The sequence below is a fragment of the Bufo gargarizans genome, chromosome 2 (genome assembly GCF_014858855.1).
Source record: "Bufo gargarizans isolate SCDJY-AF-19 chromosome 2, ASM1485885v1, whole genome shotgun sequence".
NCBI lineage: Eukaryota > Metazoa > Chordata > Amphibia > Anura > Bufonidae > Bufo > Bufo gargarizans.
Window position 1 is genome coordinate 440,338,415 of NC_058081.1, and position 17,004 is coordinate 440,355,418.

The following is a 17,004-nucleotide window of genomic DNA, read 5'->3' on the forward strand; positions in this document are numbered from 1 at the left end:
GCAGGCACGGAGGATTCCACCGTAGCGTGAACGTGCCAAAGGTAGAAGAATATTTTGGCCCACTGCCCATGTGCGAAGCCGGAATTCTCTGCTACCTTTGGCTCCTACTGCGCCTGCGCCGAGCTGTATTTTTCGGAATATTCACAACACAAGCGGCAGCTATGGGAAAAGTCTCTACAGACCTCCCTCCTCACACAGTCACAGAACAGAGTTGGCCATTTCGCCTGACTCCTCACCTGCCCTGCGAGAAATGTCCAGGTCCAGTCCAGGCAGAGGAACAGGAGTGAGTGAGACGAGAGTTAAAAAGCAAATAGTGCACTGTGAGAATGAGACTCATAAATAAAGGTGGTATGTCAGACTGTCTATGGTGGCCCTGGCCTCTCCTTAAGGCTGCCCCATACAGACTTTATGGGGCAGCCTCAAGGAGAGGCCAGGGCCACCATAGACAGTCTGACACACATACCACCTTTATTTATTGGGGCAGCCACAAGGAGACACTAAACTGTATAGGGACTGCCACAAGCAAATAGTGCACTCTGCACTGTGTCATAAATAAAGGTGGAATGTTAGACTGTCTATGGTGGCCCTGGCCTCTCCTTGAGGCTGCCCTATACAGACTGTATGGGGCAGCCTCAAGGAGAGGCCAGGGCCACCATAGACAGTCTGACACACATACTGTGACGAACTGCGACCGCCGCGGCCACAATACGTCACGAAACCGTCACAGCGCCCCTAGTGGTCAATCCGCAAACAGGCCTCCCAGCCACTTTCAGCACACCGACAGTCTAACTTGAGTCCGTACAGTCAATATATAAAAGTCCAGCAATAAATATACCAAAGTTAAACCGGATCAGGGTATTAGTGTGTACAACAAACAGTCCAGCAAGAGTACCCTGTTAGATCAAGAGATAACTAAATTTAATGAGAAATGTGAAAATATACATATACAAAATAATCCTATATAGTTAATCCGAGGTAAGAGGCCAGGGTATAGTCGAATGCACTAGGTAGGTGGTAGATAGAAAGGGGGGGGGGGGGGAGAAGAAATCCCTTGCACTGATACCCTAAACTGGTCCTCTGCCCAGGGACATCTCCTGGTGGTGGGGACGCCCTGTCCACGTACCTAATCTCCAACTCCTGACTGTCCCTGGTGAGGTAAACGGTGGAGGGAGACTGGTGATAAGTGGTGCCCTAACGGATAACTGGCACAGAATAAGAGAGGTAAAGAGGTGTCCACTGTATACTGCCCTCGTGTCGTTGCCAGGAGGTACAGGGCACACCAAGAGGATAAAAGATACTTAACACGAACAGACACACGCACAAACAAACACAGATATAAAGAACAATAGATGACCTACAACCCCGACGCGTTTCACCCATACCAGTGGGATCATCAGGGGGTTATACGGGGTAGGTGTACTAGGGACCTGGAACCAGTGATTATAGCCGTCCCAGTCCAATGATACGTGCGTAGATGGATGCGTGAATAGATAATCATTTGTGACACGACGACAGACCCAGAATAGATAAGTGATTGCCTAATGGCAAGTTACATACGGTTATTCGGCGGCATGGTTAGTGAAATCAACCGCCTAGATACACACTGCAGATCTGAGATTGGCGAAGGCAAAGGATCACGTACGGATCATTAGTGAGGAGGCTCCTGAATAAGAGCAACCAGCCTACCTAGCTGATAAGCACACGAAAGATGAAGGTACCACGGTTTGTAACTCCTAAGGTGCAGGGCTAACCGCCAAAAAGATACATAATGCCGCCGTCAGTGTGGAGAAAAGGGTCTGAGCAGCGTCGTGCCACAAATGATTATCTATTCACGCATCCATCTACGCACGTATCATTGGACTGGGACGGCTATAATCACTGGTTCCAGGTCCCTAGTACACCTACCCCGTATAACCCCCTGATGATCCCACTGGTATGGGTGAAACGCGTCGGGGTTGTAGGTCATCTATTGTTCTTTATATCTGTGTTTGTTTGTGCGTGTGTCTGTTCGTGTTAAGTATCTTTTATCCTCTTGGTGTGCCCTGTACCTCCTGGCAACGCCACAAGGGCAGTATACAGTGGACACCTCTTTACCTCTCTTATTCTGTGCCAGTTATCCGTTAGGGCACCACTTATCACCAGTCTCCCTCCACCGTTTACCTCACCAGGGACAGTCAGGAGTTGGAGATTAGGTACGTGGACAGGGCGTCCCCACCACCAGGAGACGTCCCTGGGCAGAGGACCAGTTTAGGGTATCAGTGCAAGGGATTTCTTCCCCCCCCCCCCTTTCTATCTACCACCTACCTAGTGCATTCGACTATACCCTGGCCTCTTACCTCGGATTAACTATATAGGATTATTTTGTATATGTATATTTTCACATTTCTCATTAAATTTAGTTATCTCTTGATCTAACAGGGTACTCTTGCCGTACAGTCAATAGGCTGAAAGCGCAGGGAGTGGACCGCCGACCGACCGCAAGTAAGCGTGTGACGAACTGGACCGGAACTATACACAGGGTAGTTTAACTACCACCACCTTGCAATTTATGGGACCAAGGAACCCACTATCTAGATAACACAACCGAGAAGCTTTCCCTTCGGAGAGGCTAGGGTAAGTTTTTGCAGTGTTTGAAAACAGGCATATGGCTAGAGAAATGACTTGGAGGTCATTTATTATATATCTATATACAATACAAATTATCAAGATGCACAGTAATTATTAACACAATAATAAAGGAAAGTATAAAGGAAGAAAATACTTAGTTTCCGCAGAAAAGATGTCCGTTGGTGAAATAGTCCGTTGCAGGGATAAAGTCCAAGAAACCTTTGTCTAGTGTAATATGCCTACAGCCCACGGGTTCTCTGGCTGAGGCCCTCTTTAGGTGTTGTTAAAAGTGGAGAACTCCTTTAGCAGATTCTAGGTCTTTGTTATAAAGGGTCCCAGAATCAAGGCGGGGAATTGAGAGTCCGCCTGCTGGGCAGGCTGTATTCCTGAGGTGAATGTCAGTTCTGAAATATGGCATGTGCCATATCGTGGGATGTCTCCGCTGTACACAAGTAACAAGCACATATTCACATTCCCCACAAAATATGGAGTTCAGGGATACCAAATATTACTATTATAACTGGTTCTATGATGGGATAACACCATAACTTTACCTGGGTACATCTTAGAGTTATGTTTGTCCTATGTAAACGTCCAGTGAATTCTGAGTGACACGATGATGTAATTTTTACGTCCGTAAGATGCATGGGCTCTCTTAAAAAGGTAAAAATCATATCTCAGATTCATGTTGCAGTCTGGGAAACCTTGGTGCCGGCCTGTCTGCAGCAAGCTAGCTTACAGACCCCTTATGGCAGCGACACCAAATGTCTCCCCCCCAGGTGCAGTCTTCACACTTAGCTGTGATATCTCTGCAGACAGGGAAGTTCTTTTGTCAACCTGAGGAAGCCAGCTGTAATTGCGTTATCTGCTGGGCATCTATTGACTGACTTGAACAAAAGGACTATGTTGTTCTCTAGGTACAACAGAAGGACAGAAGGAGACGCTCTGAATAATCAAATTGTAGGTTCTGGGGCCTAGGGAAATAATTACTGTTTAATAGACCTACTGATCAATAAGGCAGAGTAATATTGATAATATTGGGAGGACAGTTTAATATTCTCGCGGATCATCCGTGACACATACCACTTTTATTTATGACACAGTGCAGAGTGCACTATTTGCTTGTGGCAGCCCCCATACAGTTTAGTGTCTCCTTGTGGCTGCCCCCACCCCTCATACAGTATAACGTCTCCTTACGTCTGCCCCCATACAGTATGTATAATGTCTCTTTGTGGCTGCCCCCGCCCCCACACAGTATATCGTCTCCTTGAGGCTTCCCCCATACAGTATAACGTCTCCTTGAGGCTGCCCTCATACAGTATAACGTCTCGTTGAGGCTGCCCTCATACAGTATACCATCTTGTTGAGGCTGCCCCCATACAGTATAACATCTCCTTGAGGCTGCCCCATACAGTATAACGTCTCCTTGAGGCTGCCCCCATACCATATAACGTCTCCTTGAGGCTGCCCCATACAGTATACTCGTGTTTTTTTTATTTTTAAACGGGTATTTATTGAGATATATATCGTTATCGCAATAAATTTCTTGATATCGTTATGCTGTGACAGGAAGGGGTGGGTTAATTTATATTAGGGGGTTGCCTGAGTTTAGTCTTGCCTAGGGCAGCACAAAACCAAGATACACCACTGTACATGGCCTTTAACTATTTGACCTTGCAATGGCTTAGAACATTTACATGCATTTGTATACCTTTATTCCTTACCAACTCTGTTTACAATATGAACTTTTTATATTTATAAAATTCTGTTGGTACTATAGAACTACTTTACTTTTTTATTTTTGTTAAAATCTAATAAAAATATATTTTCAAAAAAATAAATGCCTTATCACTTTTAGTGAGGACTAATATTATGACGCTAGAGAGGCTCGTCCCTGTCGCAGCCTGCTATTGGCTAGTCAACCCAACTAGAGATGAGCGAATCAAAGTTGACTAAGTGGAATTCGATCCGAATTTCAGGAAAAATTTGATTTGCACCAAATCTGAATTTCCTCACGCTTTGTGGTAAAACAGCTGCTGCACATGTTAAGACATTGAGCAAGGAACTCTAGGAACGAGGGATCACCAAAAATTCCATGCATGCAGCCAATCAGCATCCAGGCAGCCCTGTGAATAGCCTCAGCCATCTTGGATTCAGCCATTTTGTGTACTTAGTGCAGGGAGAGACGTCAGCAGGAGCTAGGGACAGTGGTGGAAAAGACTTTAAAACTTTTATTTTGCTATATAGAAGTTTAGAGAAAGGACAGGGAGGAATCAGTCCACAATATTGAAGCAGAACAGGGTTCAGTAGGGGAATATAAAGCCTGGGTAATAGGAACAATCCTATTACACCTTGCTGCATTGACTGCGGATCCAAATTGCCATTATACAGCTCTGCAATTCCAGCAAAACTTGTTATTGGGGTGCAAGTGCTGTTTGATACAGCCATTAACAGGGTTTATTACAAGGAGATATTTGTACGTCTTATTTGCCCTTGTGCAGTGCAGATATATGTTCTAAAGATTTTTTTGGCTTGTATTAGTGGGAAAAAGGGCTTATTAGCCGTTGTGTGGCGAAGTGAGAAAATTTCAGCCCTTTTTGGTGTGTATTAGTGGCAAAAAAAAATATTTGCCTTTCAGCGGTGCAGTTATATATTCTAAGGTCCTTTTTGGCGTGTATTAGTGGCAAAAAAAATATATACAGTATTATTTGCCATTCAGTGGTGCAGTTATATGTTCTAAAGCCCTTTTTGGCAGGTATTAGTGGCAAAAAAATATATATTTGCCGTTCAGTGGTGCAGTTATATGTTCTAAGGGCCTTTTGTGGCGTGTATAAGTGGAAAAAAATAAGGGCCTATTTCCCGTTCAGCGGTGAAGTTATATGTTCTAAAGCCTTTTTGGGTGTGTATTAGTGGGGAAAAAGGGCTTATAAGCCGTTGTGTGGTGAAGTGGGAAAATTACAGACTTTTTTGGGGTGTTTCAATTTCCTTTTTGTTTACTTATTTATTTGATCTAACCGTATGTCAGACAGAGAAGTGCCAGGCCCTGCACAGGGAGTGTCAGAGGCCTAAGTATTTCTGCCGCGGGCACAGGTTGCAGCAGAGTAAGAGGGCGTGACAGCAGCGAGAGGCCTGAGCTCCCGGTGTCATCTAGTGGTCGTGTCTTGACCAGCAACCCAGCGGTTCTTGAATGGTTGACTTGGTCATCCACTTCGTCCCAAGTGACATCAGACACCCCCAGCCAAGAGTCGTGGGTTCGTCAGACACAACCCTTAGTTGGCATGGCCTGGGAGCAGGCCCTGTGCCCTCACCTGTCCTCAACCTGCCTCTGTCCTTTTCTGTTCTCTAAGCCAGAAAAGTATTATTTGCTGTGGGCTCAGCTCCACTATAAAGCGAGGACGAGCTACTAGAGGACAGTCATCAGCTACTGGCCAGACAAGATGTGGAGGAGACTTTCGCCGCTTCCTCCAGTAGGCGGGCAAGTAATGATGAGGAGAGTGGTGTTGCAAGCAGTCAGGCTCCTGGCCCAGAGACCGTTGAGAAGGACATCAGTGACATGCAGACAGTACTTGATGATGATGATGTCGCTGATCGCACTTGGGAGCCGGGTTATTTAGGAGATTCATCGTCATCAGGAGAAGAGGGTGGCAGTTTGCTCGTGAGGCAGCGGCGGAACCAGCAAATCACTGGCATGGCCGGAAGTCAGCAGTGCAATGTTAGGAGCCAAACATGCCTGGGGTAGACCACCAGCTTCGCAGAAGCCTACCTGCCCAGAAAGTAGTGCTGCAGGGGTTCACGGAAGCAGCGGCAGCAGCAGTCAGTGCGGAGCGTTGGGGGTAAAATCACCTACTCGGCGGTGTGGCAGTTTTTTGTTAAGCCGTCGGAGAAGGTGTACATGGCCATTTGTAGAATCTGTGGACAGAATGTAAAGCGTGGCCAGGGTGCCAATGTTGGCTCCACGCCGCTGAATCTACATATGCAACGTCCCCATAAAGTTGCCAGGGAAAACCATGGCTCCAATGTGGTGGTCCAGCCTGCCGCAGCAACCGCTGCATCACCCACTGGCACACACCCGAGTTCAGACAGTCAAGGCTCCACCACCTCAGCCAAAGGGAGCTGTCTGTCCTTCCCATGATCTGCTGGTCCTGATGCTCCTGCTTATCCTCCTACTTCTCGTCATTCATTCCATCAGCAATCGATCACCAAAGAGACAACAGTATGCGTGCACTCATCCAACGGCTCAGAAGCTGAATGTGCTCCTTGCCAAGTTGCTTGTGCTACAGTCCCTCCCTTTTCAAGTGGTGGACTCTGCACTTTTCAGAGAACTGATGGCTTGTGCAAGCCGAGGTGGAGAGTCCTAAGCTGTAATTTCTTTGCATAAAAGGCAGTACCTGCCCTGCACCTGTATGTAGAACAGAAGGTAGGCCAGTCCTTGAGCCTTTCTCTGTCTGCCAAAGTGCAAGGCATTGCCGACGTGTGGAGCTGTAAATAAGGTCAGGGATAATACATGTCCTTTACGGCCCACTTGGTGAATGTGGTTCCTGCACAGCCACTCCAGCAACTTGGCTAGGTGACGCCGCTTCTGCCTCCACGTTCTCACGTTGTTGGTTCTGCGACAATGTCCGCCTCTGCCTCCTGATCCTCCACCGTGTCCTCAGCCTCCACTGCAGCGACAATTCACAGTGCCCCAACAGCATACCATATGTGCAGGGCACAGTGATGTCAAGCTGTTCTGCTTCTCGTTTGCCTGGAAACTTCTCTGTGTCCTTCATCAAGAAATCAAATCCTGGCTTCCTCCGTGACAACTCAAAACTGGAACCATGTTGACAACGGGAAGAACATGGTGTCGGTGCTGTATCAAGAAGGGCTGAGCTATGGGCCCTGCATGGCACACGTGTTCAATCTGGTTGTCAAGCGGTTCCACCCATCTGAAAAAGATCTTTAAAATGGCCAGGAAACTTTGCATGCACTTCAGTCACTCGTACACAACAAAGCACACCCTTCTTGAGCTGCAGCGGCAGAACGGCATCCCCTAACATAGGCTGATATGCGACGTTTCCACCCGTTAGAATTCCACCCTCCATATGTTGGACCGACTATAGGAACTGAGAAAGGCCATAAACGATTTCTTGATAATCTAAGCGGACAGGAGTACGCCCCTGTGTAACCTTGATGTTAGCCAGTGGCAGCTAATGCGTGACACATGCCGTTTGTTCATGCCCTTTGAGGAGGCCACGTTATTTATCAGTCACTAGGACTACGGGATGAACAATGTCATTCCACTGCTTCATGTCCTGGAACAGATGCTGATAAATCTGGCTTGTCAGGGGACTGGAGACATGGTGCCTACATCTCACGGCCACATGAGCCCTGTGGGGGCTGAACTGGAGATGGAGAGCATTGGAGCACAAGCAATGTGTAGCGAAATAAGTGGTTTTACTACACAGGTGACAGGAGAGGAGGAGCAGGAGCAGCCAGAGGAGCTACAGGGCGATTAGGAAGACGAGGACCCAGACACACAGTGGCAGTATGCAGTGGATATGGAGGCAGAGAGTCCCTCTGAGTCACTTGCACAAATGGCCCGATGTATGCTCACTTGCTTGCGTAGTGACAGCCAAATTGTCAGCATTTGGCAGAAGGATGACTTCTGGCTCTCTACCTTGTTGGAACATCGCTACTGGTCCAAAATGGGGGGCTTTTTTTTACACCCGCTGAGAAGGAGGACAAGCTGAACTACTAAAGAGACATACTGTCTATCTGCGCTATCGTCCATCCTCTTGCAGTTCTACCGGGGGGGGGGGGGGGGGGGGGCCCTCTGCGCTCACGTTCCTCTGCCATGGCTGCTGTGGTAGGGGCCGGGTAGGAGCAGTTCCAGCTCCATCAGCAGAAACTTGAGTCTAGAGTCACTGATGAGCAGCTTTCTTCACCCGCCTAGTGAAGAAATTACTCGCCATCATCAACAGCCGCTAGACCTGGAGCAGGACCTGAACCAGCAGGTGGTGGCATACTTGGTCTGCACCCTTCCACCCCACATTGAAGATCCACTGGACTACTAGGCAGCCAAACTGAATTTGTGGCCGCAACTGGCAGAGTTTACCCTGGAAAAGTTGTCCTGCCAGGCCACCAATAATGTGAAGAGACTGAACTTTGTCAAGACTAATCAGGCGTGGATCAGCCAGGATTTTCACTATCAATGCCTGATGCATCAGACTAGATCTTCCATGGTGCCACACCAACACTTTGACAAAAGAGACCGCTTTCTTTTGGCTACCTGCCTCGGCTACTATTCGGATTCTGCCACCAGCCTGATGCCACACATCTGATGCCAAGTGCTCCTTCTTTCATCCACCATCTTCAGCTGGTTCTGGTATTGCCACCCACCTCCCCACTCTGTTACCGGATCACTCTGTGGTCTCCTGATGCTGCTGCCACCTCCACACTATGTTACCTTGCCACTCTGTGGTCTCCTGATGCTGCTGCCACCTCCACACTATGCTACCTTGCCACTCTGTGGTCTCCTGATGTTGCTGCCACCTCCACACTATGTCACCTTTCCACTCTGTGGTCTCCTGATGCTGCTGCCAATTTCACACTATGTCACCTTGCCACTATGTGGTCTCATGGTGCTGCTGCCACCTCCGCAGTATGTCACCTTGCCACTCTGCAGTCTGTTGATGATGCTGTCACCTCCACACTATGCCACCTTGCCACTCTATGGGCTCCTGATGCTGCTGTCACCTCCACACTATGTCACCTTGCCACTCTGTGGCCTCATAATGCTGCTGCTGCCACCTCCACACTTTCATTGTGCCACCCTGTGGCCTCCTCCTGATGCTGCTGCCGCCACCTTCACACTCTGTCATTGTGCCATTTTGTGACCTTCTGATGCTGCTGCTGCCACCTCCACAATCTGTAATTTTGCCACTCTGTGGTCACCTCCTGATGCTTCTGCTGTCGCCACCTCCACACGCTGTCATTGTGCCATTCTGTAACCTCCTGATGCTGCTGCCACCTCCACACTGTCATTGTGCCACCCTGTGGCCTCCTCCTGATGATGCTGATGCCGCCACCTCCACACTCTGTCTTTGCGCCATTTTGTGACCACCTGATGCTGCTGCTGCCACCTCCATAATCTGTCATTTTGCCACTCTGTGGTCACCTCCTGATGCTTCTGCTGTCGCCACCTCCACACACTGTCATTGTGCCATTCTGTGACCTCCTGATGCTGCTGCCACCTTCAAACTGTCATTGTGCCACTCTGCGGCCTCCTCCTGATGCTGACGCCGCCTCCAGACTTTTACATTGGGCCACTCTGTGGTCTCCTCATGCTGATTCCACCTCACCACTATGCTACCTTGCCACTCTGTGGTCTCCTGATGCTGCTACCACCTCCACACTATGCTACCTTGCCACTCTGTGGTCTCCTGATGTTGCTGCCACCTCCACACTATGTCACCTTTCCACTCTGTGGTCTCCCGATGCTGCTGGCTGCCAATTTCACACTATGTCACCTTGCCACTCTGTGGTCTCCTGATGCTGCTGCCACCTCCACAGTATGTCACCTTGTCACTCTCCGGTCTCTTGATGATGCTGTCACCTCCACACTATGTCACCTTGCCTCTCTGTGGTCTCCTGATGCTGCTGCCACCTCCACACTATGTCACTTTGCCACTCTGTGGCCTCCTAATGCTGCTGCTGCCACCTCCACAATCTGTCATTTTGCCACTCTGTGGTCTCCTCCTGATACTTCTGCTGTCGCCATCTCCACACTCTGTCATTGTGCCGTTTTGTGGCCTCCTGATGCTGCCGCCACCTCTAAACTTCATTGTGCCACTCTGTGGCCTCCTCTTGATGCTGCCGCCTCCTGCAGACTTTGTCATTGGGCCACTCTGTGGTCTCCTCATGCTGCTTCCACCTCACCACTATGTCATAGGGCCACTATGTGGACTTTTCATGCTGTTCCCACCCTCCCCACTTCATGACTGGGCTACTATTTTGCCTTTCGGCCTGGCTGGCATCATCATTAATTTGACCCTTCTTCTAATCTGTCAGAAGGAATGGAAAATGAGATGCACAACGGATCCTGTCAATGTAACAGCTGTAAGGCCTGCATGACATGGTCCCTATTTTGCATCAGAATTGGCTTATGATTTGGTAGCCAAAAGCAAGAGTGGGTACAAAACACAGAAGACATGCAAATATTCCATTGACATGTCATCCGTTTTGAATCCACTCCTGTTTTTTGGGGCATTATCAATACTGATGTATTACTGACCAAATGCTGACCGAGTGAAGGCGGATGCTCCACAGACAAGATCCGTTTTTTTGGGGTTATTGTTCTGATGGATCAGAGGAAGGGCAAAATAATCAGTGACATCAACACAAACTTACTGCTGACACCCTCTCCACTTTGTCGGAGGGGGCTCTACTGTAGACAGCTTCTGTAGACATCTATGTGGAATCAGCTGCTGACGGTGTAGAAGGAGTGCTCTTCTTCTTGACACTAAAATTGACCTTTATGGCTGAGTTCACACTTGATTTATTTGGTCAGTTTTGGCCCCATAACTGCCCAAATAAGTAAAGTGTGCAGTGATTCTAAGAGCGATGCCTGTCATCTGCGTGTCATACTGACTCACAGTATTGTTTCACTACCACAGCAGACACCCTATGCGTGTTACTGCAGGGCACAGTCTTCCACACCACTATAAAGGTTCTCTGCAGCCAGTAAATAGCCATTTTTTTAAAGCAATTTGCCACAAATAAATTTGTATTGAACCAAAATTTGTTGAAAAATTTGGTCATGTTGCCGAATCAAATTTTTGAGAAATCCGCACATCTTTAAACCCAACCAACAACGTCCCCCCCCCCCCCCCCCCCCGTCGCTGGATGTTTTGATCCTCATGATGGGTTGAGCAGGGAATGTACCATTCCCGCTGGCCAGCGTCCTTCCCTCACTGCTATTAAACCTACAACAAGGCAGTTCTATCATGTAAGACAGCCAATAACCACTTGTACTAACGCAGAATGAACCAAAAAACCAATCAAGTGGAATATTCTATCAAAAAATATATTGTTTATTATAAAATGTAAAAATTGGAGAACAACGGGATGTTATTACAATACACGGAAGAATACACAGGGTGAGCACTTACAAAACAGACACCATGTTACTGCACAAGGTAATGTGCAGCGTGGTACAGTCCAAAGGGATAAGATAGAAACTGCGGCTTCAGGGACCCCAAAAGTATCTGGTATGATGGTAGCCCCAATACAGGTATGGTGTATTCAGCACCGCAGATACTGTATGGACTCTGAAGTCTCAGCAATAATATCCTGATAATGTGGGCATCACAGTCAGTCCAATGTAACATAAGGAAATATGGCAATAATCCAATAGTACAATGAATAGACACCTAATTCTGTGGAACCTGGTGAGGACACATGCAAGGGACCTCACAAATCAACACATGCTGTTGTGGACCGTACCTGAAGACATGGCGGCAGCTGAAGTGACAGACCCTGGGCGCAAGACCTCGACGCGCGTTTCGCCTCACGGCTTCGTCAGGAGGTATGTAGCATAAGGTGGACAGGGTATATATAAGGCATGATGGAGGTGGGGCGATGGATACAACTAACCTAAATTCGGCACATCTGTGAGCCACACAAGCGGGCGCGGGATGCTCCATGATGGGCAGCGCCATCTTTCAGCGCGTCCACGTCTGCACACCGCGCATGCGCGGCGACAAAAGCAGACGAACCGGAGCGCATCAAGATGGCGTCACCCAGCGCATGCGCACCCCGCGACCCCCGTGGAACGCAGGTGAGCCGCAGACTATATCTCGCCGGAACTAGAGGAGCAGGATGTGATCACCCAACCGCCGAGATGCTACAGGCACGCATAATCATAACCTCACCAGGTCCCACAATCACCGGACTTGTGATGTACCAAGAAGGGACATCGGTATGTCATGGCATAAAAGATATAAACAACCATAGAGCAATAATAAATAAAAATATATAAAAATATTAAGGACGTGACCACTGTATGCTAGAAATGGTGAAAATAGTGACATGTAAGGGGTCCATACGAATAAAATCATAATAATGGCGTTTATGATGAGACCCTATAATTGAATACATCATGGTGATAATAAAAGAACGCATAATGATAACAATAGAGACCAAAAGCATTTAGTGTGTAAAGATACATAGCGGTGAAACCGCATTATAATAAATATCGTGCTCATAAATATAAATATGCATAAAAGTGAAAGAAAAAGGAAGAAAAAAGAAAAAATTAATATATTAATAAAGTTATAGAATATGTGAATTGGTGTTCTCAATCATATTCACAAAATCCTATAAGTCGACATGACCAGTGGGGAAAATACAGTATAACTAGGCATTCGCTGATGTTCCTGAAACAATTAATAATGTATACCAAATATCCTATGGACCCGCTGCGGGGGCAATGCGGGCGCATCGGGCGGCGCCCCAGGCAACAACAGGTAGCCAGAGGAGCCACCCAAGGCGCCCACAACCACCCACCCAGCGGGATCACCACAAGAGTGCACGGAACCAGCACCAAGAGCAATGTAAGCAACTAGTGTTGGGGGAACCGGGGCACACTGGTTGGAACCGCAGGTGCCGAGGAAGACCAATATCAGGCCAATCCAAGCCCTCAAGACACCGCAATAGGTTGTAGAGACCAGCATGACAAGGAAGATAATGTTGACGGAGCCCAATATGGTGCCCCGCCATCAAGGATGTTAGATATCATATGCATATGTTGATTGAAGATCTCACACACATCCTTTCTTCTAAAGATAAATCGTCCCGGTAGGTAGCTCCATCCATCAGCACCAAACCCGCAATGAGTATTGATCTCAAAAAAAAAAGGGAAAGAGAACAAGAATTACGATATAATATGATCTACCAAAATAATAATGAAACCTAAAAAATAATATTATATACCCTGTAATAAAATTCGCGCATATTTCATAGAAAGGGAGAAAAACTATTGGATTCATTAAGGCCAAATGGGGTGACAGTATCGAGGTTGACAATCCACCTGGTCTCTCTGCGGAGTAAGGCCACTTTAATATTACCGCCTCTGGATCCAAGGTGGATTCTGTCAATACCCCTCACCTTCAACCCCCCTGGATCAGATCCATGACACCTCCGAAAATGTCGTGGAACCGCCTGCAGTGATTCCCAATCCTTCTCAGGAGTGCCCGCCGCTGCTCGAATCTTACAGACATGTTCCAACACTCGTGTCTTCAGAGCTCTCTTTGTCATGCCGACATAAGAGAGATTACATGGGCATGTCAAAAGATATATTACAGCCACACTATTACAATTAATAAAGTGTACAATCTTAAAATCTTTGCGGCCTAAGGAGTCACTAAAGGCGGTGGAACGGATCATAAATTTGCAGGCGGTGCATGCTCCGCAAGAGAAAGACCCCCACTTGGGGCCCCTACTGCCAAAGATACCCTCCCTAGGTGTAGAAACATAATGACTCCTAGTAAGGATATTCCACTTGATTGGTTTTTTGGTTCCTTCCCTCACTGCGCCTGCGCCGAATACTGAATGGGGCGGCGCAGGCACGAGATTTTCCCGGCAGACAGGGTCGGCAGGAGGATACCAACGCTGGCCTGGCCCTGTCAGTCAAGAGAAGAAGGGAGTGAAAAGAGGTGGGCCAACGGAACCTCTAAGAGCAGATGCAACATCCCCCCTGCTCCTAGAGTTTAATTAGCATATAATAAAAGTTATAATTGCAGAAAAACGGGGGCACACTGAAAAAAAAGAATAGCAGAATTAAATTCAGGTGACATTTGCACATGTGAAACCCTTTAAAGAATGTAAATGAAGACTGTCTTTTGCCTTTGGTAGCATATTCAACGAGCTCTCCTTTAATGTATGTTCACATGGGGTGGATACACAGCAGATTTTATGGGAGTTAAGTGCGTATCATTTAAAGTAGCAGCAAAGTGGATGAGATTTAAATAAATCTCATTCAAGCACTGTACGGTCTTAATAAATGTGCCCCCATATTTTTTTTCAAAGCTGCCACTTTACTTTTTGAAGCAGTTTTCTTTTTGCCAAAACCTGAAATGGATCCAAAAAGAGAAATATAAGTCCTTTGTTTACTTTATTATCCCTTTTGAACTCACTTCTGACTTTGGCTCATACAACTGCCATAAAAACTGTGGTATTTTTCCAAAATGGTAGATGTGGTTAATCTGTTATAGTCCTCACCTACTTCTATTATTTATATGGAGCAAAACAAAATCTCTTCCTTCTTTAGAGCTCCAATATCTCCAATATGCAAAGAGAAATTTAGTTTACAGATCTCTATTAGGAAACAGCTAATCAACAGTTCTCTGATTCCCTACAGTTTGCTCATCTCCTCCTGGTTGAGGTTTGACATCATTTTATAATCACTATAGGCAGCTGTCAGTAAATGCTAGTCATAGATGGCTGTGGGACACCACAAATAGCCTGAAGTGTTCACACAATTAAACAATAAATAGAACAATATTACAGTATGTTACATTTATTCTATAGAAAGTCACCAGAGCAAAATTGTAAGGTTTACAAATGTAATAAATGAAAAAAAAAAATTGGGAATCAGGAGGTGAATCATAGTATAATAATCCAAACAAATCATGACTACATTTTTACTTCATCCCATAACCTACTAATATATAAATAGCTTTCTGTGAGAATATATTGTTCACCCAGATACATTTTATATAATGTTGAATTAAATTATATTTAAAACAGGATATGACCTACAAAATTTATTTCTATATATTTACCGTTTACATCTGTTGATGGCAACTTTTTATTACATCAAGAAAAAAATTCTATTAATTCTCATGTGTTAACATGAGTAACAGCAAACGCCCAATTTGTATTAAATAACATGTAAAACCCTACACAGCAAGTTCACCAATACCCAGGGTACATTTCAGAAATTCACATTTCCTAAGTGTATAAGGAAATAAAGCTAATAGAATTTGAATGTTGATCTTTATTATAAAGGATATAGTTCTGAAACATGTCCAAGCAAGCAATGTTTTAGCAGTAACATTTATGTCTTCTGTACGTTACTGTGCTGCATATTTATATTTATCAATTGTGCTGCTAAAGAGCAATTGCAAAAAAGAGCATTAAGAGTTGAATGTTTCTATCGTTTATACGTATGCATATAAGCTAACATTATTTACTATTGCTGTATTTGTAAAAAAAAAGAGAGAGAAAAGAAAATCAAGAAAAAATCTAAAAAAATTAGCATATCATGAAAAGGTTCTCTAAACGAGCTATTAACCTAATCATCTGAATCAACTAATTAACTCTAAACACCTGCAAAAGATTCCTGAGGCTTTTAAAAACTCCCAGCCTGGTTCATTACTCAAAACCGCAATCATGGGTAAGACTGCCGACCTGACTGCTGTCCAGAAGGCCATCATTGACACCCTCAAGCAAGAGGGTAAGACACAGAAAGAAATTTCTGAACGAATAGGCTGTTCCCAGAGTGCTGTATCAAGGCACCTCAGTGGGAAGTCTGTGGGAAGGAAAAAGTGTGGCAGAAAACGCTGCACAACGAGAAGAGGTGACCGGACCCTGAGGAAGATTGTGGAGAAGGATTGATTCCAGACCTTGGGGGACCTGCGGAAGCAGTGGACTGAGTCTGGAGTAAAAACATCCAGAGCCACCGTGTACAGGCGTGTGAAGGAAATGGGCTACAGGTGCCGCATTCCCCAGGTCAAGCCACTTTTGAACCAGAAACAGCGGCAGAAGTGCCTGACCTGGGCTACAGAGAAGCAGCACTGGACTGTTGCTCAGTGGTCCAAAGTACTTTTTTCGGATGAAAGCAAATTTTGCATGTCATTCGGAAATCAAGGTGCCAGAGTCTGGAGGAAGACTAGGGAGAGGGAAATGCCAAAATGCCTGAAGTCCAGTGTCAAGTACCCACAGTCAGTGATGGTCTGGGGTGCCATGTCAGCTGCTGGTGTTGGTCCACTGTGTTTTATCAAGGGCAGGGCCGATGCAGCTAGCTATCAGGAGATTTTGGAGGACTTCATGCTTCCATCTGCTGAAAAGCTTTATGGAGATGAAGATTTCATTTTTCAGCACGACCTGGCACCTGCTCACAGTGCCGAAACCACTGGTAAATGGTTTACTGACCATGGTATTACTGTGCTCAATTGGCCTGCCAACTCTCCTGACCTGAACCCCATAGAGAATCTGTGGGATATTGGGAAGAGAAAGTTGAGAGATGCAAGACCCAACACTCTGGTTGAGCTTAAGGCCGCTATCGAAGCATCCTGGGCCTCCATAACACCTCAGCAGTGCCACAGGCTGTTTGCCTCCATGCCACGCCGCATTGAA